Here is a 25902-nt window from a genome sequence, read left to right as displayed (position 1 = left end):
CTGGACCTTGTCAAAAATCCTTGCATATGATTGGGTAAACCACTTGTCCGTCATCTTTATTGACGTGCTACTTCAACCACTAACATCGAAACCAACCCGTGACGCTGATGAGAGCGACGCAGGAAAAAGGCCAAACATGGTCGGGAGGAGGGTCAAAACATTTTCCACCAACAAAAGCCTTCAGAGCTGTTCTCTGGTGTTAAAGAAGATATATTCGCTAGATTGGACAACACGGATGAAATAGCATCAATGTTGACGCCTGCTTCCTCAATGCTAGACGCCATTGTTGTGTGAATCACAACAGTTGCTTCTCTGCATCTATGAAACTAACAGAAGCTCTTGAATCTCTTCGTCTCTCCAGTCAGACATTTTTGTTGCCATCTTCGTGTAAATCATCCTTCTTCTTCACTTTTGGATGCTTTTTCCAGTTTTGCATGAGCCGCATGATAAAAACTTTATCAACATGCCCACTAGCTGTGAATTCTCCAGACAGTGAGCTGCTCTATTCGAACATGAGCTCAATAGGACATTACACAGACTTTGTAGTAGAGAGCTGGTGGGTTAAAGTCAGTTCTATGACATTTATGTTCCCACATACAGCTGAAAAGTGGTTATGTTTATGTGTCCTGCATGATGTTGTATTATGTCTACAATCTTTGCTCTGAACTTAGTTGTAGTTTTGAATGCATTGCAAATGTCTTTAAAAAATGCTGTGTGTCTATGTTTGTTTGTATTCTCTTATGAGCCACTAAATGCATATTATTGTGCCTGAAAGCACTCCAGGTCAAATTTTCTACCTTCCTGTATTGAATTGAAAACAGCCACATAATAGATTCTCTCCACACATTTCTATAAACATAATTTATCATCAGGGAAGCAAAAGAAATTAACTTTATGTGCACTGTGAGACAAACAAAAGCATTGGTATTACATGAATACCACACATAGGTGATAGGTCCTCTAACCTCATCTTGGGGGGAAATATTGGTGTGTGTGTGTGTGTGAGAGAGAGAGAGAGAGAGAGAGAGAGTGAGAGAGTGTGTGTGGGAGGGGGGTTGTTCCCACAAAGACATCTAACAAACTCATTCCTTGCCTCCAGCCTTATACTTGCTTTTCCTTAAAGCTGCTTTGTCTGAAAAAGTGTCTCTATCTGCATGAGCGGTCTTACTCAAGAGGGCACAACTGACGGCTAAACTGTAGTCAAAGTGGAAAAAAGAGTGGAATGGATAGATGTAGTGTGTGGCAGACAGAGTGCAGAAGACAGCCAGGTCAATTTCACCAAAACCTCTCTGGGAAATGGCCAAAGACCTTCTGGACATATGCGACAGGATAGATGCACATGTGAAGCCTTCAGCAAAGCACTGATGATAATTAGACTTGCCAGGTTGTCAAAGCAACACACAGAGGACTAAAATGTACAGGTTGTTCAAAAAACTACTATTTTTGGGGAACCTGCTCTATCTATAACTCTTACTCACCTTGTCTTTTATAACCTCCACCTAATTGTGATGGTAGTGTTAACACAATACAGCCACAAGTCAACAAGAGTTTAATTAAATGGTGTGATTTTTGTTTTTTCTTTTCCATTTTCTGTGTGGGATACAGTCATTGGGGGATGGAATGAGGCAAGTCTCTGCCCATAAGTATTAATTGTACAGTCTCACAGAGTCTCCCTTGACATGAGGAGGAATATTGCGAGTGGGAGCAATGGACTGTGTCATTTTAATGCCCAATTTCAGCTCGAGCTCAGACCTCCTGCCAACCAAATCAATTGCTTTTCTTTTTTTTTTTTTCTTTTTAACTGCTGGGCCTTTGTTGATGAGTTATGTCAGACAGAAGAAGCAATTAGCTTTAATCAGGAACACATTGTGTTCATCGTTGACATATGAAAGACATTTAGACGTCTATAGATAGTCTTTAAGGTTAGGGTTTAGTGGGTAGAAATGAATAACCATAACTTCAAAATACAGCCATCCTTCCCTAGAAGGCAGCCAAAAATGGCCACTCATAGTACAACCTCAGAGCACATTTCAGAAATGTGCTATGCTGTCATTTTCTTTTCTGGTACATGTTGTCTGGCGGATGCTGTTAGTGAAATGGTCCTCAAACCAAACAAACCAAGTAGATTTTAGATGTTTGCAACACATGAAATTGCAAGGAGTTTTTCAGGGTACTCTATCCTCTGTTGTGTTGATGCCTAACAGCCCAGAAAAGCTCTACTCACTGGATGACCATGGCACTATAGTGCCGTTTCATTCATGGAAATTATGATGCAACATCATCACAGCACTAATGCCTGCGGGGTTAATGTGACTGTGAACAAATTCTTTGATGCACATTAATGTGGCACCCAGTTTTCAAATAAAACAAAACTAATCAGATCCTCCAGAGCTGACTTCCAACTGTGTAACCACAGTGCGTTCAGAGCTAAATAAACTCAAAAGTGAAATCTCAGATGAGCCAATTCCATTTTAATTAGATTGCTTTTTTCAATTAGGGAAATTATGTTCAAGATGAAGATTATTGTTACACATAAACACTGTGTCAAATGAAGACACACAGAGGTCCAATGTATAGATGGGAAATATTAATTTAGTCTTTGGTCAGTTGAGAATATGTTACATTGCAACAATGAACGTATTGTGTAATGGCTATGAATAAAGAGCAGATGAGGCGCAGTGATACTGAACTAGACACAACAGAGTACCAATCTACAGCTCCTGGTCATTTTGGGTAAATTCACAAACGTGCTCCTCTTATTACCAGGCAAAAAGCACTAAGAATTTACAATAGTTTTTCAGTGCACATATTTAAATATACATAAAAGAACAGTAAAGAATAGGCTACAAGAAGTGCCTTCAAATAAAAAAAATAAATCCCTCCATGTCCTCTAGAACGACACAAAGAAGCATATTCTAAACTGATGCTCCATCTGGCAAGACAACACTATTTTTCTGAAGCTACCTTCCAAAACAGATGCAAATCACTGTTGTGAAGTATGATGTGACAACTCTTTAGTTAGTGCCAACAGACAACTTTCCACCCCCCTCGCGTGGTATTGTTAGTACTGCAAAAACGGCCCAAAAAGTTCCACTTTCTGTTTTCCTCAGAGCTAATGTTACCAACAACACAAGGCACACTGAATTTGTTTACAAACAAACTGCACAATGGAAGCAAACATATTTTCTGTCTGTTGATTATGAGTTACTTCATGTCATCGGCAACATACAGTATGCCTACCACTAGCAGCCTACCACTAGCAGACAGAACTGTAAGTATCCCAGTTTGTACCAGAAACTGTGATCTCATTGTTCTGTTAAGGGCAGAGTATTAGAAATGAGTAGACAGGTTATGCTACTTACTTATATAGCCTGTGTGTGTGTGTGTGTGTGTGTGTGTGTGTGTGTGTGTGTGTGTGTGTGTGTGTGTGTGTGTGTGTGTGTGTGTGTGCTTGTGTGTGTGTGTGTGTGTGTGTGCGTGTGTGTGTGTGTGTGTGTGTGTGTGTGTGTGCGTGTGTGTGTGTGTGTGTGCTTGTGTGTGTGTGTGTGTGTGTGTGCGTGTGTGTGTGTGTGTGTGCTTGTGTGTGTGTGTGTGTGTGTGTGTGCTTGTGTGTGTGTGTGTGTGTGTGTTCCACAGTCTTTGATATGCGTTTTGTTTTTGTGAGTTAGTTTACTTTGTTAAGGTTAGAGGAACATTTTGGTTTGGGTTAATATGATTACTTTGTCATGGTAGATCTCTTCAGGGCTACTATAAAGCTCATGTCATTTTTGGGCTTGAAAGAATACAAATACTGCAGATTAATTTTCAGTCACGGATGTTAACCGTTATGCCAGCTAAACACATTATAAGGCTGCTGAAATCAAAGTTATTAAAAAAATTGAAAGTATGAAAAAATAACCTTTTCTCTAAAACTGATACTATGAAGTAATTTCTGTATGTTCAAGAGAGATGTCAAGGAAAGAAGTGGGTAAGAAACTGGCCAATGACAGGAAAGTAACTCTTACACTAACAGTTGAGAAAACTTTTGAGAACATTCATGCAGATCTTAGGCTGAATCACGTCCAAAAAGTGGAAATGCAATGAATCACTTTTAAAGAGGTCGCTACATGACATCACTCAACATCATCAAGAAAGCACACAGGCTATTATCGACAGTAACAGCACATAATCCAGTTGATACTTTCCAAAGAGTTAATATAATGATTCTGAAATTCAAGAAAAAAAGTTCAAGTGATGCAAGCAGCCAAACCACAGGCAAGGCTCTGTACAAGGAAAATGTCATGTTCTTTCCTGATGAATTGGTGGAGCTACACAAAGGGAGTATTCTACCCAGCTAAAGTGAGTTTGATGTGCAGTCTTTGGAGTATTCCTCAACTGAAGCTGAAAAGTGCCTCATGGGAATAAATCCGGACATGGTAAAGAGAAAATGGGAACTACTGAAAGCTGGACGATTGTTGAGAGAGAGGATGAACATTACATATTGGATGGATGGATCTGTGAGATGTTTTAAAAGCATTGTTTACAGCTATCCAAACATTTATGCAGGTACATTGATTTCACCTTAGATTGGAACAGTGTCTTTCAGAGAGGCATTAATTCTTGGAGGAATAGTCAATAGTGATTTCTATTTGATGTTATCTTTAAGTGTTGCACTGAAGCTTGGATTTTATCCACCCTCGAACAAGCACTGGATCAATCAGTGCACTGGTCTGAACAGAGGTTAGAGAGGCGAGGAGATGGATTCAACAACCTGCTCTATTACTTTGAATAGCAGTATTATAATTTTCTATCCATGTTTTGTTTTTCTCACAATTTAACTTAACACTTGCATTGTCATTGTAGGTTCGACAGTGATCAGATGTTAAACCAAGATTTTAATGCGGTTTAATAGTATATTTATTGTAAGTAAAAGAGCTAACAGTGGGCTTAATCTTATATGATAGTGATAATAGCAATTAGCTGAATACAAGGTTTTACATGAATATTATTTTTTACTTTCAAGCAAAACAAACAAACAACAACAAAACACATTTGACTATACTTTTTAATCCATATATTTTTAGCTTATTTTGAATAGAATAGAATAGAATTTGACACATTCAAGTCTGTGGGACAAAAAAAGATTGTTTTCCTTTTAACAAATTCAGATCAGTCATTAGGAAAGGCAAGTTTATTTATATAGCACAATTAAACAACGAGGTAATTCAAAGTGCTTTAACTGAAACATTAAACACATTGGAAAGAAACATATGAATTACATTAAAATCGCATAAAGAAAGGCATTTAAATAAATAGTGACATTCAAAAAATAATAATGTAAATATCAGATTTTTTTTTTTAAAGAAAAAAAATCCAGTTTTTAATTACAGGTAATAGCAGCTACAGTACAGTGCAAGCGGTCTATAAATTATTCTATTTACTGGAAGGCAGCCAACAGAAGCTCTTTGAAAGCTATTATTTGACAGACAGGCAGCCAGTGTAAAGATCTGAGGACTGTAGTGATATGATTGACTTTTTTCGTCTTAGTGAGGACTGGAGCAGCAGCGTTCTGGATTAACTGCAGCTGTCTGATGGACTTTTTAGGGAGACCTGTAAAGACAGTGTTACAGTAGTCGAGTCTGCTGAAGATAAATGCATGGACACGTTTTACCAAATTCTGATGACACATAAGGCCTTTAATCCGTGATATATTCGTTATATATATAGGTTATAGTAGGCTGATTGGCAGCCATCAGGTAAAGATTAAAGGTGAATATTTGAAATTAGATAATAAACAGGTTTCTGACCCAATAAGTAAGCAAAGAATGAAAAGGGTGGTAACTAAATGTCTGATATTTGGAAAGGGATGCATTCCCAGCTTATTAATTAGAAGCAAACTTGTGCTTGCTATTATAACTGAGTATGAGGAGCTTTACATTTTAAAAAGTTTGACACACTTTAATTAGGCTAAAAAAACTAAAGTGCTAACATGGCGTATTAAGAGGCTTACCTAAAAAAAAGCCATTAGTGTTATTAGAAATGACCAACAGATCCATTTTAAATAAATCATATACATTTGTTAATGACTACAAGCCCCTCAGTCCCTCAATCTAATTATCCTGATACAGGCAACCACATAGTTTTTAGTGATGGATTGGCTATTCTTTGAGTTCTGGCAATACACAAGCCCAAGCTACAACGAGAGACCTAAATTAATGTAACACAACTATTCCTAAAATGAAAGGCATTATCTGACAGGCTTCCAATCCATGCTTATTTAATAATTAAACATAAACTAACAGGTCCATTGTAAAACATGTATGGGGTAACTGGAATTGCAACCCTGTAAATTGTGTTCCCATACAACAAAATTCCATCCTCAATAACACTTCGAGCGAAACATGATTTCCAGCTACAGGTGCATGTTATGAAATCAACACAGTTTAAAATGATTTTTTTTAAGGGGACAGACAGACTTAACATAGATGGCATAATTAAAGGATGTTGCAGATAAGCTGGGAATGATGGAACCAGGCCTTAGCAACATTCTAATTACAACACTGACTAATCACAACAACTCAATGACTTTATTGAGCTATATATGAAGAATGAATGAATGCTTTGTGAAGGAGGGGCTCGGTGCTCTTTCTGCCTCGTTGGTCACAGCACTAGCTTTGCTGACAGTCATCATGTCTGCAGCTTCTGACCTCAGAGAGAGTCCCTGGCCAGGCTGAAGATTGTTTGCTGTTGTTTTTATAATACATTTTTTAACTTTAAGTAGTACTCTGTCTTCCCTTGAGTAAGAACATGACATTCCCAACTGAAATATTTTATCAAAATATTTGAGGAGCAGCAGCTGTGGAAGAGCCTTCCTGTTCTAGGTAGCTGGAGTAGAGTAGAAGTAGGTGGAGTAGAGGAGAGTAGAGCAGTAGTGGAAGTAGGATGCCCAACACACTGCTAGCTGTCTGGTAAAGGGAGCAAGACGAAAGCCGGCTGGACTGGATAAAGTGCAATCTAGCCACGATAGGGGGTATATATTTGAATCAAAGCTACTATATAGGGTGAGGTGTGCTGTCTGACAACATCACACCGACTACATAAAAGGACGCAGAGCAAAGGGCCAAGCTAGTGATGAGGTCCATGAACGCGTCTGTGACCGAGCGACTGTAATAGACGCAGCAGCTGACATAGTGTCACAGAGTTTGATCCCCCTTGTCTCCCATGTGGAGATGGGTGACAGAAAAATAGACCTGCTGTGTCTTTTATCCCTTGAAGGAGACATAATGTGACATGACAGCTCACTGCTAACGTGGAGAGTAAGATGTGTGCTCCAACCATTGATAATTTGTGAAGGGTCTTGCCTGACGAGGTTCCTGAAGTGGCGTCTCCATCCAGGGAGAAAGTAAACAGTGGGCAAATCGTCATTCACTGAAGAGAAAAAGATAGCAGGCAGTGCTATGCCTTATACTATATACTGTGGGACACGTATGTGGGCATGTCCTGATTGGCCGGCTACATTTATTTCAGTGGGTGAATAAGAGTGGTTATTGGAGGAGAGTATTACCAATAGAGTCCAGTAGAGGGTGGAGCATGTGTGAGATAGAACTGAATTATAGCCCCCATATACAGAGACTAAGAGCGTACTCACACTGTCCTTCCAGACCGCGACCCGGGCTTTAGGGTACTTGTCCCCCCTCCCTCTCCCCCCCGCGCCCCAGCCCCGGCCAATGCTTCTTGCTGTCCGTACGCCATCACGCCGTAACACGTCACACGCATTGATCGTGTGTGTGTGGCTTTGTTTACAAATGTTTCCACAGACCTCAGAGTTTTTGTGCGTCTTGTCGACTGTTTTTGAATATTGTCATCCGACCAAATCTGCAGTAAACACTCCACCTCCGCATCACATCAACGTGAACCTTTCACCGCCATTGTTGTTGTTGTTAAATGTCCGCGCATGGTCCGTCCTTCTATTTACATGTCCGAACAGGCGGACATAACGCTACTGCCGTAGGGCTCGTGCTCGTGCTCGTACACGTGCGCATGCTCGTGCTCGTACATGTGCAAACGGCTCCGCTAAAGCCCACCTCTTTCAAGCGGGCTGTGGACGGCCCGCTGGCCGCAGTTATGCGCGGAGCGGGTGCACTCACACTGCTTAAAGGTACTAGGCTTTAGCTGAAAAAACGGTTTTGGCTCCGGCCAGAAGGACAGTGTGAGTACGCCCTAAAAGTCCTTGTTGCAGCGGCCTGGTTTCAACCCCGACCAGCTGCCTTTTGCTGCATGTGGCCCCCTCGCTCTCGCCCCTAATTCCTATCAACCTCCAGACTTCCCCTGGGGGGTCTGTGGTATTTGGAAAAACGGTTACGCTGGGACTTTAGTGGGTTTTTTTTCCATCGACTAAAGACAATATAAGAATAATAAAAAACAAGGTTGACTGAACGATCTCTGCCGGATGATTCTGAATTTTTTTGAAAATAATCGATTTGCCCATCACAAACATTAAAAATAATCCCTGTTCTTTGTGTCTATGGTTATTGTGTTAATTTTGGTTAGGCCGATGCTGTTTCCATAAATTTCTGTAAACTCTCCAAGCCATTTGCCACAGTATATAAGTGTGGAGGAGGGGAATACTTTAAAGGGATCAGGGGATCAAATGAATGTGTTTGGTCAAGACTGTTACAGTACTATCCCCTAACCTACCTTTACCAAATCCACTGAAAATTTATGGTGATCTATTCCTTCTAATCCCACCCTGCTGGTTTGCTGCATATGAAAATACCATACCACACAGTCTGCAGTGCACATTTGACGGAGCTTTGTGGTTTGGCCTTGAGACACAAAACTAGGGCCTTCAGTGGTAAAATTGTATTCAATTTAATCCAAGTGAACACAAATATGATCCCAAAGAACATGTTACTGAAAAACAATAGCAGCAAATTACTTTACTTACTCCCTATTAGTGTGATTACTAGAGGGCATGGGTGCATAAAACATGAATTATCCAGATCTCCTCAATTTTGTTAGAATCTGACCTCCCACTCATCCCTTTGGTGCATTGTTTGAGTAAATTCTGAAAGCACTTGTGTTCATAGACTAGGATCTGTAACACATGACTGATTTAACTGCTCAGGTCCATCCTAAGGATATTAAAGAAAATCTAGGGTATAGAAGTGGGAGTCTTGGGAAGATGGGAATCAGTCAGGTGTTTTAGAGAAACAGCACCTGTGAATCTTTGTAGTAATCACTAGCTTTTTGCTGGTGGCAAAAGACAATACACACAACCTTCCTGCTTCTATGTTTAGTGTTTTCACCTGCAGTATATGTAGCTGTGTAAGAAAAACAGACCTTCATTTTGAGGACTGGTGTGGTTGGCTGCATTTAGCTCGGAGTGCATTTAAATGAGGACTGAGTATTAAGAGAAATAGCTTATTATCACCAATTACCTACACTGACAGGCTGTAGAATTAATTCTGCTCCCTGAAGAACATGACATCTCTCATTCTTTTCTTACAATACAATTAGTTTGAATAGAATTCAATTCAACATGTGATGGTAAGACCTCCATATCCTTAATGTCACTGCACATTTGACTGCAAAGTGAGTGCAAGTTAAGTAAGATGAGGAACAAATTAGTTTCTGGCTGATTTTGTGAATGGTCTTGTAGAGTAGGATGACTTGCTGTGATATTCTAAAGTCTGTTGGCACCGGTCACCCACTTTTCTCTGTGTGGAGAACCTTTACAGATGTAGCAAAAAGACAAACAAAAAAAAAAAAAATTATACCATATAAAGAGATACCGCAAAAGTTACAGGATGTTACTTTTTACATTCACCACTAAGTATTGATAGATATACTGTGTGTCTACCTTCTTGTCTAGAAGAACTGATCCTCCCCAAAGTGTGTACTGCACAGAACTGACGTGTCTGATGGGGTCCAGTTGTCTCTCCCTATGTTCACAAACTACTGCATCAGCCATCACCTGAAGGAAATCTGGTTAAAACAACATGTGTTTATATTTTAATACCAATGCAAACAAATAATACACATCTTGGCTTTACACTTACCAAACTTACCAAAATAAGGCAACGTAAAACGAAAAAAAAAAAAGAACAGTCCATGGTAACCGAGCTCTCCTGCTCAGTATTCTGGTAAGTTCATTTCAAGAGGGATCCAATTTATTTGTTCTGTGTATAAATTTCAATTCAGCTTCTTTGTCCTCAATTTCTGTAATCACTACTACTACTCGAGTAGGTGAGGAGTGTGTGTGTCTTGTCTGGAAATCATTTCTGACATGATGCTTTCGGACAGGACTAAAACCTCTGGTAAAAATGACGTTACCCCACATACCCACGTAAAACTAATCCCGTCCGAATAGGGCTTTAGTGAGCACTAAATTAACATCAAACTTCTGCTTTATAGCCACTGCCCCACCTTTTCATTGTTGATCAGTGCGATAAACATTATAGACATTATGAACATATGACACAAATGTCATTGTCAAGCACATATTTTTAAAAGGTTTCAGATAAGACAACAGTCTGCATTTGTTGAATTTAGCCAAATATTTATCAAGTCCAATTGAGAGACTAAACTCCTAACAGCATGATCCTGTAAGTGTACAGCCTGATCGAGATTTAAAATCTGCAGGTGTTAAACATTGTGCATGAGTTTCAGGGCCTGGATTAGTTTCAACATTTCCTGATAGTAGTAGCAACAATACAACTAAATAGTTGTGCTTAGTATTACAGCATTTTAAGTAAGTCTTCTGGCTAGAAGTGTATATATATATAGAAGGGTATATATATATATATATATATATATATATATATATATATATATATATATATATATATCACAATAGGGGAGGTTGTATTAATAATAAAATGTTCTTGCAAAACCAATAAACAGTAAGAATGAAGAGACTCCTCAGCCATAAGACACCATTTCAATATATCCACAGTCACTATAACCCTCAACTGAGATGAAGTTGAGATCTACAGTACAGCAAACACTGTAGGAAAAAGTTAAATTGTTATAGTTATCATACTATACATCTTCAAGTATGTGACCAGAGAAAGAGAAGGGTTGACAGGCCCATTTGGGGTTCAAGCAAAAACCCAACAAAGTAAAAAAAAACACAATACAATGATAAGTGACATCGTAGGAGGAGAAGATGCACCTTTTACCACGTGAGATAGATAGTTGGAGGCTAGCAGGCAGGCAGTTTGCAAACTGCATCGGTGTGCAACAGTAACTGCACTGACTAATGTGGGTGCTATACACATGCGGTGCCTGTAGAAGTGGTTTTCCAGCTTTTGCTTGGCTGCCAATCAACACAAGTGGGGCTTGGTTACCATTCCCCCCTCAATACAGGATTACCTCTCATCAACACCTGTTGAAGGGATTGCCACTGGGATGTGTGACCACTTTGTCAAGGTCTTTAGGTATACATCCCTTTCCTGGGGAGAGAAGTAGGTAGTGTGTTGTGTCTGATTGAGGTCTGCAATTTCTATTTCCTAGAGTTACAGGAAGTATTTCTCATATCCCAAACAGGCACCATCATCTAAAAATCATCTGACAAGCCTGAAATGGAACCCCCAAGAAACAAGGAAAATAGCTCATCCCAGGAACAGCTACAAGAGAGGCGCCTAGGCAGAGATGTTCCCTAGAGGATCAAGGGGCTTAAAGGAGTACTTTGCCAATTTTAACCCAGCTCTGTGTCATAGCAGTGTGGGCAGTGTGTGCAGATGAACAGTGTTTGGCATCCCTCATGGCAGAGCTCCCTACTAAGCGGAGCAGCGGACGTCCACTGAGATCCATCGAATGAAGCAAAAAGCAGGGAGCTCCACCGCATTGGAAAGCCAAACAAAGTTCTTCTGTGTGTCTGTGTGTGTTGTTGATACTGCCAGAATACATACCATAATATTTGTACTGTCAAGAGACAGTCTGTCCAATCCATGTGTGTCTTATCAAATTATTACACATTTGTTGTGAGCCAAAATATGTCTGTGGTGTCCCATGTGATATGTTGTGTGAAGACCATCACACCCATGGACCTTTGTAGATCAGCTGCTCTTTCCAGATACTGATTAAGGAGATAGAAAAATATGCATTTAAAAAAACATTTTAATAATTCTCAACGAAAGTAACAAAGCATCTCCTATCCTACTCTTTGTTGGGAATTCAGGTTGACACTGCTGGCAAGTGCCTTGTCCAGCAGCTCATATAGATGATTGATAATTGTGGTCTGGTTTAGTATCAAAGCAATGACGTCTCTTATGCCAAGAAGTGGCAATAATATTTGTCAGGGTTGTTGATTGATTTCTCATTTTAATGCCACAGCTTCAGGCATAATCTCAAGGTAACATTTTGTGGTGAAGTGAAATTGTGGAAGAGAGCCAAGGCTGACATATTTGTACTTCATCTTGGGGCAAATCACCATTGTGTCATTACATTACTGCACATAATGGTTTTACTGATGAGCAGGACAAGATCCTGCCAGCACAGATATGCAAGATGTTTTTTATACAGTAATGGAACTTCAGTAAAATTAACTGAAACTTTGGTTCACAAATCCAACTAATATTACAAGGAGATTTAAGATGAATCCATGCGAACAAAGCTGTAATGTCAAATGCTAAATTTGCTTCTTTTCATTCAAAATGTTGGGGCATATCTACAGTTCATAATTTATTACTAATTACACCTGTCAGGATCTGAAGGCTGCAGTCATGGAAAAAGGCATGTTAGACGGCTTAAAAGCTTATTACATTCGGGATTTGTTATTTGAGTCATATTCGGCTGCCAAAGCCTGCCCACCCTTCTTGCTTTATTGCACTTAGAATGACATTCACATAATACAAAAAAGGTTCTAACAGAGTTTTTTTTATTTAGTGTGCTGCCTTGAATCAGTACAATCGCAAAGACAACCTATAATTTCCTCATCACTCTGATGTACCATTACGATCATAAACAAACTGTCAAAGGTTCTAAAATTATGAGATTTTCACTGCATCGAGTTGTGTCTGTACAGAAACACATTATGTATTAGTTAATTAGTTTAATTTAGCTGTTCCTGGAAATATGTTCTTTATTGTTTATTGTTCTTACCTTTTATCTGTATTGTTCTTTAATTTTCACCAATGGATGCCTTTGTAAATGTTGTTCCATCATTGTCTTGTATTGTGTCCCTTGGAAACCAGGAAAAAATTGTTATGACCATGTGGCGTGGTTTTGGTATGTGTATTTGAGTGTGTTAATGTAGTTAATCCTCCCTGCCAGAGAGAGGTGTTGCTCCTTTTGTGTGTGTCTCCATGTGAGTCTGCAGGAGGTGATTGGGGTTGCTAATTGGCCAGGAGCTGATCAGGCCAATTGGTCCAATTGTTGAAAACACGTCCTAAAGTACCCCCTGGGGGCCAAAGCACGTGCTAAAGCCAAAACTCGTTAAAGTGCTCACTTGGAAGTCAAAATGCGTGCTAAAGTACCCTCTTCATTGATGAGGACGTGCTATATGTGCCCTTTTATTTCCTTTTCGCCCCTGCCCTTCAAAAAGTATGTGCACACCACTGGCTGGCTCTCCCTCTTGCAATATCCAGTATTGGAAATGGACCTGTAGTTGATTGGATTTGCATCAAATCCAATCAACTACAGGTCAAAGGCATTGACATCATAGGCAAAATAGGACGTGAGAATTGGAACAGCCTTATCAAGAAAATCCCACTCCACAGGGCAGTATAATTATTCTAATACTCTTTTCACTAATGATAAATTATGTTTTTTCTCTAGTTCAGGATGATATTGGACGCTCATTGTTTGCTGATGACGTGACACTGTGGAAAAGGGGAAGAAAGTAATCATATTATGGGGAAAATACAAGAGGGGTTTATTATGGTTGAAAAGTGGTAATATTCATGGGGATTCAAATTTTCAGGGGAAAAAACTAAAACAGTAATTTTCACCAGAAAAGAGGTGTAAATGCACGGATAAAGATGTATGAACAAAGTATAGAATGAGTGAACGTCTTTAGGTTTTTAGGTATGTGGTTTGATGCAAAGTTAACAAGGAATGAACATATTGATAAGAAGTGCCAAATATATATATAAAAAATTGAATGTAATGAGAGGTTTAATAGGGTCAGATGGTTCAGCATCAAAAAACTCATTAAAGAAGATGGAGGTGATTCAAGCTCAGGCTTTGTGTTGTCGTGCTTATAAAACAACTCCTGTGTCTGCTCTTCAGGTAGAGATGGGGAGATGCCACTGCAGATTAGACGAAAACAGCTGAGATTAAACTATTGGACAAACCTGCAAGGGCATAATGAGGACAGACACCCTACTAAAAAGAGCAGCAGACAGTTCGTCTGGGGACCTGGGAAAGCGAGCCGGTGCAGGAGGAAACAAACGGCTTCCCCCGGTACCCTTACCAGTGGGAGCGTTACACCTTTACTAACAGCAGCAGCTGTATAAGTGCGCACTTCATTCAAACAATCATATCCGCCACAGTAGATATGAGATACGGCTTGAAAAGCATGGGTTCCCGCTTATGAAGGTACCCGGTGCCTCTGCGAGAATCTGTGGCTTTTGGTTTGGTGCTCCAGTCATAAGCGGGAGCAGATGGCAGATCTGCTCTGGTAGTTAGGGAGCACAATTTGTGTTACAAATACTCAGGTGGGAGCTTCATATAATAGTTAGCAGTAACTATTTACCTGTGCAAAACGTGAGGAAAAGCTGTAATCTTGTCTGCAGGTGTTGTTGTTTCTCTATTTAAATGAGTAACAGGAAGTGCTGACCAATCAGAGCAGACTGGGCTTTTCGGGAGGGGGGGATTTATAGAGACAGGCGAACAATCGAAGCATTTCAGACAGAAGGTGAATACAGACAGGCAGGATAAGAAAAATAATGTGTTTTTTGAACATTATAGCATGAAAACATGTTCTAGTAGAAACCCAAAATACAAGTATGAGCTGAAAAAAAAGCATTATAGGTAATCTTTAAATGGTTAGGGTCAGTATAACCCATTGGCCAGGGGATAGAATCTAAACAAATTGCGTACTATACAGGCAGCTTCAAGGGCTTCAGTTCTCTAGCCATCTCCTGACTGGAGGTAACCATTTCCGTAGTGAGCTTGTCAATCTATGCACTCTGATATGGATCAACCATTACGCTAAAAGTTGACCTCATGACACACTTGACAGTCCCCTCATTTGCATAATGGGAAACAAATGCATGAAGAAAATAATTCAGAAAAACATACATTTGGGGAAATAAATAGGGGGGAAAATGGAGAGGGAATAATGCATGAATAAATAAATACATAAATCAACACATTGATGAAAATAAATGAAAGGGAAAATAAAATAGGAAAGTAAAAACTTAGGCTAATTCATACAAAAGTAAATAAATAAAGAAGCAAATTAAAATAGGAATATCAATTAATGTCACTTTTGATATATTCACTTTTAAAGTAAGTTTTAAAATCCCAGCACTAAGGTTTTGAATTTCTTTGCTATATTGAACTGAGTATTCTCAAACATGATGATTGTTGTATATGTACATATGAGGCTTCACTCACAACTGCTACAAACGTATGTCTTAACCCTGCAGGCGATACAGATTCAGATGCCCCATAGAGTAATTGCATTAATGGTTACGTTAGTTATATGGAGTTAGTGCATCTATAATGTGTACCTTTCCTCATATGCCAAGTAAATTATTTCCACAATTTGGACTGTCCATCTTTATTTATGATAATGCAGTGAGTGAGTGAGTGAGTGAGTGAGTGAGTGAGTGAGTGAGTGAGTGAGTGAGTGAGTGAGTGAGTGAGTGAGTGAGTGAGTGAGTGAGTGAGTGAGTGAGTGAGTGAGTGAGTGAGTGAGTGAGTGAGTGAGTGAGTGAGTGAGTGAGTGAGTGAGTGAGTGAGTGAGTGAGTGAGTGAGTGAGTGAGCGTGTGTGCTTGCGCCTGTGCGTACTGAATAATTTGGGGACCATTTGTCTGATCCTTGATGTTCTAAATACCACTAGCCTGAAGTCTCAATACAAAACAGTAAATTAAGAATTAGATGAGAGATCCTCATCCAAAGTCTTCCTCCACACAAGGAGCAGTGTTGATTTATTGCTGGTTTAGAAGGTGGCCCCCCGAGTTACACCATGAAAGGATAGAGGAATAAATCTCTTCTGATCTGACTGAGCCTCTGGACTCAAATATAATAGTTTGTTTGGCACCAGAGGTCGAGTCAGCCTGCCTTGGGCCACTTGCAATGTTTAATCTTCAGCCCTTCGGCTGAGCTAAAGCATAGATAATCCAAGCCTACATGGACATATAAAGTCCCCTCACCATTCAGAAAGACTTGCACATCCAGGAGGGGTTTCACCAGCCACCTGTGAGTCTTTCACAGCCCTCTACAGTTCACAGCATCTGGTAACACAAGTCAGCATGCTAGCGTGCTCACAATGATAACATGCTGATGTTTGCAGGCATAATGTTTAACATGTTCACTGTCTTTTTTTAGCGTGTAAGTATGCCTAAGTTTACTAATTAGCATCAAACATAGTGTGAACATTTTCAATGTCAATTAACTATATTGCATCACCACTGTTAATGACCAAATCAGTAGCTAATTGCAGCTCCCCTCACTGTGACTGAGAGCGCACTCACACTGTCGGCCGGCTCCTAGGCGCGGTACGGCCTTCCTCTCCCCCTGCGGCACAATACGAATGGCAAGTGTGAGTGCGACCTAACACAGCAAATTGCCAAGTAAGGAGGAAGGATGGGGTGGCGGATGGGTCCCAAAACACAGGACTTCGGTGCTGATTATATAAATATATATTGTATGTATGTCAAGACAGATGGCCGTCCTGAACAGAGCTGGGTCTGTCTGGCGTTCCTGCCTGTTATAGGGAAGGTTTTCGTTGCCACCGTACTCTACGGGGGAATTGTTGGGTCTTTGTTTATCATAAATAAGTCATAGAGTGTGGTCTTTACCTAGTTTGTAAAGTGTCCTGAGATAACTTTTGATACGATTTGGCATTATAAATAAAATTGAATTGAATTGAATGTATGTATGTATGTAATGTATATTGTTGGAAATGTTGCCCTATATAGTGCCTATAGAAAGTCATGATACCCTTTTGAAATATTCACTTTTTTTGTTTTACAGCCTGAAATGATAATAGATAAAAAAATATATAATTTTCCAGTGTGATTTACACACACATTCAAGTGATTTTTTTCAAAATTTCTAAATACTAGAATAGCATATTTCCCCATTCTTCCTGCAGAAGTGTTTGAGTTCTGTCAAATTCTGTGGTGAGCGGCGATGGACTGCACTTTTTAATTCCATCCACAGATGTTCTACAGGATTTAGGTCAAGGCTCTGACTAGGCCACTCTAGGACATTCACCTCAGGTTTTTCTCAATAATTTGGGTTTTTGGCAGCATCCATTTTCCCTTCACTCGTGACCAATTGTCCAGTCCCTGCTGAAGAGAAACAAGCCCACAAGATAATACTGCTACCACCACCATGCTTCACTGTAGGTATGGTGTGTTTTGGGTGGTGTGCTGTGCTTGGTTTCTACCAAACATAGCGCTTGGAGTTCAGCCCAAAAAGTTAAATTTCGGTCTCATCTGACTGTATAATCCTTTGCCATATGGCATCAGAATCTTCAATATGTTTTTTGGCATACTGTAAACAAGACTCAGTGTGACATTTTTTTTCTTCTTGCCATCCTGTCATACATGTAGAACTTGTGAAATTGTTGTCACATGCACAGATCGACCAACCTCTGCCATTAAGACTTGTAACTCCTTCAAAGTCACCATAGGCCTCTTGGTAGCTTCCCTGATCTACCTTTTCCTGGCTCGGTCATCCAGTTTGGAAGGGCGGACCGATCTAGGGAAGTTCCGGGTGGAGCCATATTCCTCCCACTGCTGGACAATACTCTGAACGGTACTGAGAGGGATAGTTAAAGTTACTTTTTATATCCTCTTTATATCCTTCTCCTAACATGTGCCTATCCACAACTTTATCTCTTTTGAAACAATCCAACCATGGTGGATTGTTTGTGTTATGCAATCCTAGGAGTTGAGTCCTTAAGGAACAGCTGATTTTATTCTGAAGTAATCAAAGCCACCACATTTGATGTTAGGTGGAGGCCAATTAACTTGGTGTGTAATCTGGAAGGTGACTGGTTATACCTGAGAATGTTTATAATGGTTATTATAAAGGGACTCGTCACCTTTTCAAACCCTGCTATTGTAGTTTTTCGAGAGGAAGATTAATCTTTCAAAATAAAACATGAATTTCACAAGACAAAAAACCCAAGACAGGACACCTCTCACTGCGATGTGACAGAATGTTGTAAGGCAAAATGTGTAAATCACGCTGGAAGAATATATTTTTTCATGTATTATTATTTTAGGCTTTAAAACAAAAAAGTGACTATTTCAAAAGGGTATAATGACTTTCTATAGGCACTGTATGTCATCATCAAAGTAAGGGAACACTACTCGTGATGACATCCCTAAAGGCCAGTCTGATATATCAGAAACCCTTCAGGCCTATCAGGAAAGTAGGCATGTGATTTGGGCCCCTCTCTCTCTGGCCCCCTCTGTCCTTGGACCAGCTATGATCTCACTGTCCCTTCTTTACTCTCATGACCCTTTGACCTTTGAGAGGAACTGGAACTCATTAAAGAGTGAAGAGAATTACATCATGGTTGTTATTAAATCACCTTGTAAGACACATTTATGAAAGACAAACAGACACTGTCAAAAAAGTGAAATTGAACAGTTAACTAATGAGGAAAAGACACTTCTACTCTCTTTATCTAAGCTAAGTTGTATTGCTCCCAACATTCCACAGCCTGAGCACTGCTCACAGACACAAGAAAGAGGGAGTTTCTCCCAGTTTAAGCGGGGAAATTAATACTCTCATCATCTGAGGCGACACCTTGTTGTCTTGTTCAGTCTTCTTGTCTTGTCTTCTTTTTAGTGTTGTATTGTTTTGTCCATTGTACAGACTTTTATTTTTTAACACATATCTAGTTTAATTTTGTCTTTAGCTTTTACAAGTAATATTTTGCCTCAGTTCAGTGTTTTATTTGATTAATAACATTTTATCAGTCAAACGTAATTTTAATGGAATAGAATAGAATAGAAATACTTTATTGATGTAAGCTAGAGAGCTGAAAAATTGCAGTGTAACAGCAACATTACGAACAGACACATCAAAACAGTAAAATAGAAATACAATAAAAAAGATACCTAAAAAATAAAATGTATAAATAAGCGGTCTAATTGTAGTGCAAATGTAAACACATAATAATATACGGTGCAGTGGACAGATTATGAGAAAACCATAAGGTGCTTACGATTGTATTGTTCTGAAAAGTTTAACTATTATTGTACAGTATGATGACATGTGGCAGGAAAGATTTCCTGTATCTGTCCGTTCGACAGCAGAGCGGGAGCAGCCTGTGTGAGAAGGTGCTCCGCTGTCTGACCACTGTGTGATGCAGAGGGTGCTGATCATTGTCTACAATGGCTAACAGTTTGTTCAGCATTCTCCTCTCCACCAGGGACACAAAAGACTCTAGCCTGAAACCAAGTACAGAGCCAGCCTTCTTGATGATTTTATCAAGGCTGTTGGTGTGGCTGGCTCTGATGCTTCTGCCCCAACAAACAGCAGCAAAGAAAATGGCGCTGGCAACAACCGACTGGTAGAAGATCTCCAACGTCTTGCTGCACAGTTGAAGGATCTCAGCTTCCTCAGGAAATAGAGTCTGCTCACCCCCTTCTTGTACACAGCCTCTGTGTTAGATTTCCAGTCCAGTCTGTTGTCGACATCAGATAGGACACTGCCCAGACGGACAAACTGTGGCCTGCCTGTTAAGTAGTCAGTAATCCAGTAGATCATTGAGTCATCAACACCCACCACCCGCAGCTTCTCACCCATAAGCAGAGGCTGAATGGTGTTGGGGGGGTCAGATGGAGGGGTGTTGTAAAGGAGAACACCGGGGAGATGGCTGAGCCATTTGGGACGATGTGAGTGTGTGGGGGGTTGGGGGTGTCGAAGGGGTAGCAGGAGGTGAGCTAAACCTGTTGAAAAACTGGTTATACTGGTTAGCTGTATCCAGGCTCCCAGATGGCTGCCTGTCTTTCCCCTTCATCCCTATGATGTGCTTCATTCCTGCCAACACATCCCTCACTGTTCTGTTGGCATTTGGCCTCCAGCTTTCTCCTGTAGTTGTCCTTGCAAGTCCTCAGCATCTCTCTGAATTTGTGCTGCACTCTCCTCTGCTCCTCTCTGTCTCCTGACCTGAAAGCCCTCTTCATCTTAATCAGTGTAATGATTTCTGATTTCCACCTCTAGTTATTATGTACAACTATTTGGTCATATTTGACAAATACAGTTGTTGACCTGATGATGGGGGATTGCCTGACATTACAATTAATCTTGAGGGGAAATTAATATCTACAGCAAATTCATGGAGATCCATCCAACAGTTGTCAAGATATTTCTCTCAAAACCTAAAAAAAGTAAAACATGTCGATGTCTTGGTGGCACAACATGAAATCAGGAGATCACAAAAGGCCATGAATTTCTGTGAAATCCATTTCACAGTTGTTATATATTTCAGCCTGGACGACTAACTACGAGCGCCTGCCGCTGAAAAACACCTTATAATATTTGCTTATTTGTGCAGTTATTTTGGCTTTGAAGTTTCCCACTAATGGCAATTTCTGTTTGAAGTTAGTAGAGCTTGTATCCTTGATAAATAAAATGCTCAGCTTAGATTTCAGATGGAGTTATTTCATCTTTGGTATAGTCGGTTGTGGTTATCTCCCAGCCTTGGCCCCACCTGGGGGATTGTCCTCAGGGTTTAATACCATCCTTTTTAGATTTTGTTGCAGTGCTAATGTTAATAGAGGAATGCAAATAGGGTGCCTGACAACAATTTCTGTCACAGTCTTCCAAGTTGTTATTCAGTGGTTTATGACCCTAATCAAAATATGTGCATGTACTATATGTATGTGTGTGAGGGAGACCAAGGGAGGAGGAGAGATGGACTCAGCAGAGAGGGTTTGTAATAGAGTTAGGAGTGATTGAGTTCAGTGGCATGCACAATCCTAATCACCTCACATTTAAAAGACCCCTGAGTAATTGCCTTGGTTTACATTTTGGCAGATGGATAAGCAGTACAGTCTCAATGGGCTAGATGTCAAAGACAGGCGGAAACCCTTAGAGCATCACACCCACACAGACTTCTTCCAGGACAATGTGAAGGGCAAACTACACCATGTATGTACTACTATAGTTTAAAGTACACGATATACCGGTATTTGACCAAAACCACAATTAACACATACTGTAAGTCCACTCATCACAAGCTTATACGTCTACCCACGTATGCGCTTGTACTGCAATAACTCCTGTTTCTTTCCAGCATTTGCTTGCATTGCATTTCATCAGATAAATTGCCCTTGTGCACTTGCTGCAGCTTAGAACCAAAGAGCCTTATTGCAAGTTTGCAGTTGGGTTTTGTTTGTGAGAAATAGTGTGAAATTCAAATTCTAGGGTAAGTATTTTGTCCTGATTTTTTAACCTTAACGCAAACCTTCCTATTCAAAATGCAGAGCATCTGCCTCTGCATACAAATGTGATGATCCATGATTTAGTCTTTGTCTCCACCTCCCACTACATCCAGCAAGTCCCCAGTGTATTTTCATACCGCTCTGTTTAATTCACCTGTGCACTTATGTTGGCGATCGTGCTGGTGATTAAAATTTGTATTATTTGCTATTACCGTCACATAAAGGGGTGTGCTTAAAATGAGCACTGTCCCAAAAGAGCACTTTAATGAGAGCATGCTTGCCTAATTATCAGCAACTAAAAGCCCTCTCTTCCCTCTTATTCCCAGGGAGAATGACTTAGGAGCTCTAAAGGACAGGAAGAGCCATTATATTCATGAGGAACAAAGGAGAGACAGAGGACTTGGATTCATAGCATGATTTTCTGAAAGAGCCACTGTCTCAACACCATGCTCAAAAAAGGCATTACAGAGAAACCAGCATACAAGACAAAAAGATCCAATCAAGATGAATTAACATGCTCTTGCTTTTAACTGAAGCTTATGAGAAGTGATATAAGATTCATGTTACAAGATAATAAAAAAAAAGGCTGTGCTGAAACAAAGAGACTTTGAACATCAGCTGAATGGATTGACACTTGAAATATGTTATTTCATAAAGCCCTTACTTAAACCTAATATTAATGCTACAATGTACAATATGCTGGAAGGTGCCATCACCAGGAAATGACTGCACTGCTAATTTTGTTCAAACAACCTATGTTTGGTTAGGTATTTACATTCCTGTCAATTCCTGACCTCTTGTTGTGAGAGGAACTGTTCTATCTCACAAAGGATCCACCCTCTACTGGACTCTATAGGTAACCAGCACATGTCCACCCACTTAAGTTTGCATAAACGTAGCCGGTCAATCAGGAAGTGCCTACCTGAATGTGTGCTGACCCACCGTATATAAGACAGTACATATCACTGTCATGCTATCATTTTTCTCTTCAGCTGACGACGATTTGCCCACAGATTACTTCTCCAAGGATGCAGTTGCTGCTTCAGGGACCTTGTCAGTGCCCATCTTGTCCCGGCCTCATCGTTGACATGGACCTTCACGTATTCTGCTTCCAGTGCTTCGGCTCAGACGACACAGAGCCCGGTAGTCAGCATCCAGCAGACTGTGAAGCTTGATCCTGATCCAAGATTAGAAGTCGGCAGCAGTGGGATCACTTCCGGCACTAAAATGGGATGCTTCACCTGATGCTTCATGGCTTTCCAGTGCTAAAGCACAAACACACACACTTGCCACCCTCGCCCCACCTCTGGTACAGGAGGATGTGGGCACTCGGGCCAGTGTAAGCAATCCTAACCAGCACTGTCAATTCATGAACGCTATAGCTGGCATGAGGTTGTCAGACAGTACATCCTACCTGGTAGGCCTTGATAAACAAATCTACATCCTTTCATTTAATCTACGGGGGCACACACAGGTCTACTCTTTACTCATTGATCTCCACATTAGAGACAAGAAGGATTAAACACAATGACACAATTGCTGTTACAGCCAAGCTGGTGATGATTACAGCTCCTCCTCACTCTAGCTGTGATGTCACCCACTGTAGGTCTGAACAGTCCGCCACATACACACCCATTATAAAATCTAAACTGTGATCTCGTGAAAGCCATGCTTGATATCAAAATGCCCATTTAGCCCAATAAAGTTACCAGTCTCCTATCCAGTTTAAACTTTTAATCAGTTTTTTTTTTTACATTAAAGTGGTTTTGAGTACTGTTCATGTTGATTTAACATTATGTATATAATAAATTAGTTTATTAATTATTAATTCATTTTGATTATATATTTGATTTCTTCAGACTTCTCGTAAAGGGGGCACGGCCATCTCTTTAAACAGTCTATCGCAGTTAAATCCGACGAAAGATTAGACTGACTGCCAGAGACAAAGACTAATAGGCTACCTTTGATTCTTAATGAAATTCTTGAAGTTACATCTTATACTGAAGATTGTTTGTTCTGATAAAACAGTGACCACACGAAAATGAGATTAATCACAGACACAATTTAGAATATTTTGTCATTTTATTGCCTAACTAAGATTTTATATATGATTTAATATAACATGAATAATAAGCAACATGAAAATAAAAATATGAATAGGTCGGCATCTTTTTCGTGGTTGACAATGGCAAAAGCTACAGGATAAGATACAGGAAAGCAAATAAACTTAACAAAAGCTAAATTTAACTGATATTTCCATAACCATACTTTTATTAAAAGGGAAAGTCTTTCTCAGAAATGCCATTACTCCAAGTAGATTTGATCAGTAACATAACCAAACTTTTGGCTGTCGAAGAGTTCCAATGGAGGAAGAGGGGTTGTGTGGCAGCTCACAGCGGTCAACCACAGGGATTCCAGGACACTGTGGCCTTTCCCGGGGTGCAGGATGGCAGAACCAGGTTGTAGAAGATTTGTCAGAGGCCCAAACAGCCTGATTTAAGAGCCTTTTTCTGCATAAGAAGGGCAGCTTTCGCAGGAGCACTCACCCTGCTGAGATTCCGCTTCAAAGTCAAATAGCAGTTGCCTTGAAAACAAGGATCTTCAGATTTTAGCCGATTTTAAGTCTTTTCTTTTCGAACCTTCGTTATTACAGTGAAGTGCAGGATAAGAGATTTGCTCGTTTCTGTTTGCAATCTCCTGGCAGAACGTTGGAATTTCTGCCAAAGACTGTTAATAGTAATCGTAGAGTTTATTTCCATCGGCCGAGATAAAAATAAGCTTAAATCAAAAACAAAAGACTAAACTTCAAAACGAGGCTTGACTGTCTTTTGAAACATACTCGTTTAACAAACAAAAGGCTGACTTACTCGATCGTAGTCAGGTCAAAATTGAATTCATTTTGGGTATAACTTTGACACCAGAACAAACAGAAAATGTGTTTAACTAGTTTAACGTAGAAGTGACGTGTAGAGAAGTGAAAGAAGCGTACGTGAAGTAAACGGGACAAGAGAAAAAAGTTGCAAGAGTACACAAGAGTAGCTAAGAAAAAACTGAGAAAGGCACACCTGTGTCTGTTATCTTGAAATTCAGCTTACAGGGTGTGTCAAATGTTAGAGATGCACCTTTTCGCGCCTCAAGATAGGAAACGCCTTCTTTGTTCTGAAGAAAGGGCTTCTTTTTTGTTTAGAAATAAACGTAGTGCTCTAAACTATGATCCTGGAAAAAGTATTATAGTACTGTAAGTAAGAAACTTGAAAGGACCCGTTTTTTGCTACTGCTGATTTCTTATTAAACAAACAATAACACAGACAGATGGTTTAGGGAAAACAAACCTGCAGCGAGAGCCAAAATATTATGCAAAAAGGCCATAAGCACAGTTGTATGTAATGTTAACTTTTCTAACAGTAAGTACATAACACATAATTTAGTTATGTTGATTTCAATAATTTTCAGTGATAGTAACATATTTGATAGTGTATGGACTACTTTCCTCTTATAATATATGAGCATATATATGAGCATAAACAATCCAAATTCAAAATACAATCATTATTTGAGATTTTACCATTATTGCATGACAGTACCCTTAATTTCATTATTGCAGAAAAATCACACGCACACACACGCACACACACGCACATACACACACACACACACACACACACTGGTCCTTAAACACCCTCTTAGTTCAAAATAATGCAGGGCCTCAATGAGAAAAATGATAAATATAGACTCACATTATCTCAGCTTCTGGTTGGGTCATTATCCACTCATACAGTAACAAGTAACTTTTTACAACTCTACAAAACAAAACATACTGATAAAGATTTTTATCTATGTTTCCTTTATCAGATAAGTTAAGGCAAAAGTGCTTTGAGTCAGTCAGGAGAGTCTTCAGGCAATGAAACGTGCCTCTCTTAAAAAAGGAAGAGAGAGTGGAACCACCAGTGTCCGTATAGTTTGGGGGAAGAGAGTGAGAAGCTTTGGGTTTCCTCTGGTTAATTTCACTTTGACAGTTCAGTTATTCAGAGATTAAATCTTACTCTCCTTGTCCATGGAAGACTCAAAAATCGGCATTGTTTATGACCTGATGGTCATTTTCTTAGTCTGTAATCAGTTTCACACTGTTTAATTTCACATTTAACAGCCTGCTTCAAAGATCTTGTATTGTAGAAAACTGTTAGAGTGACCATTATTCTTCTTCATTCCATCTCAGAGACCAAAGTTTGTGAGAGAAGGGGAGAGAGAAAGAGAAGAGGATGGGTCCAACATCTGGTCATTGGCAGGGTCAGTCAAGGAGGGGATGAGAGCAGAGAGGCCCAGGACATTTTGATA

This window comes from Echiichthys vipera (genome assembly GCF_963691815.1).
Source record: "Echiichthys vipera genome assembly, chromosome: 10".
NCBI lineage: Eukaryota > Metazoa > Chordata > Actinopteri > Perciformes > Trachinidae > Echiichthys > Echiichthys vipera.
This window is presented reverse-complemented; position numbering follows the sequence as displayed.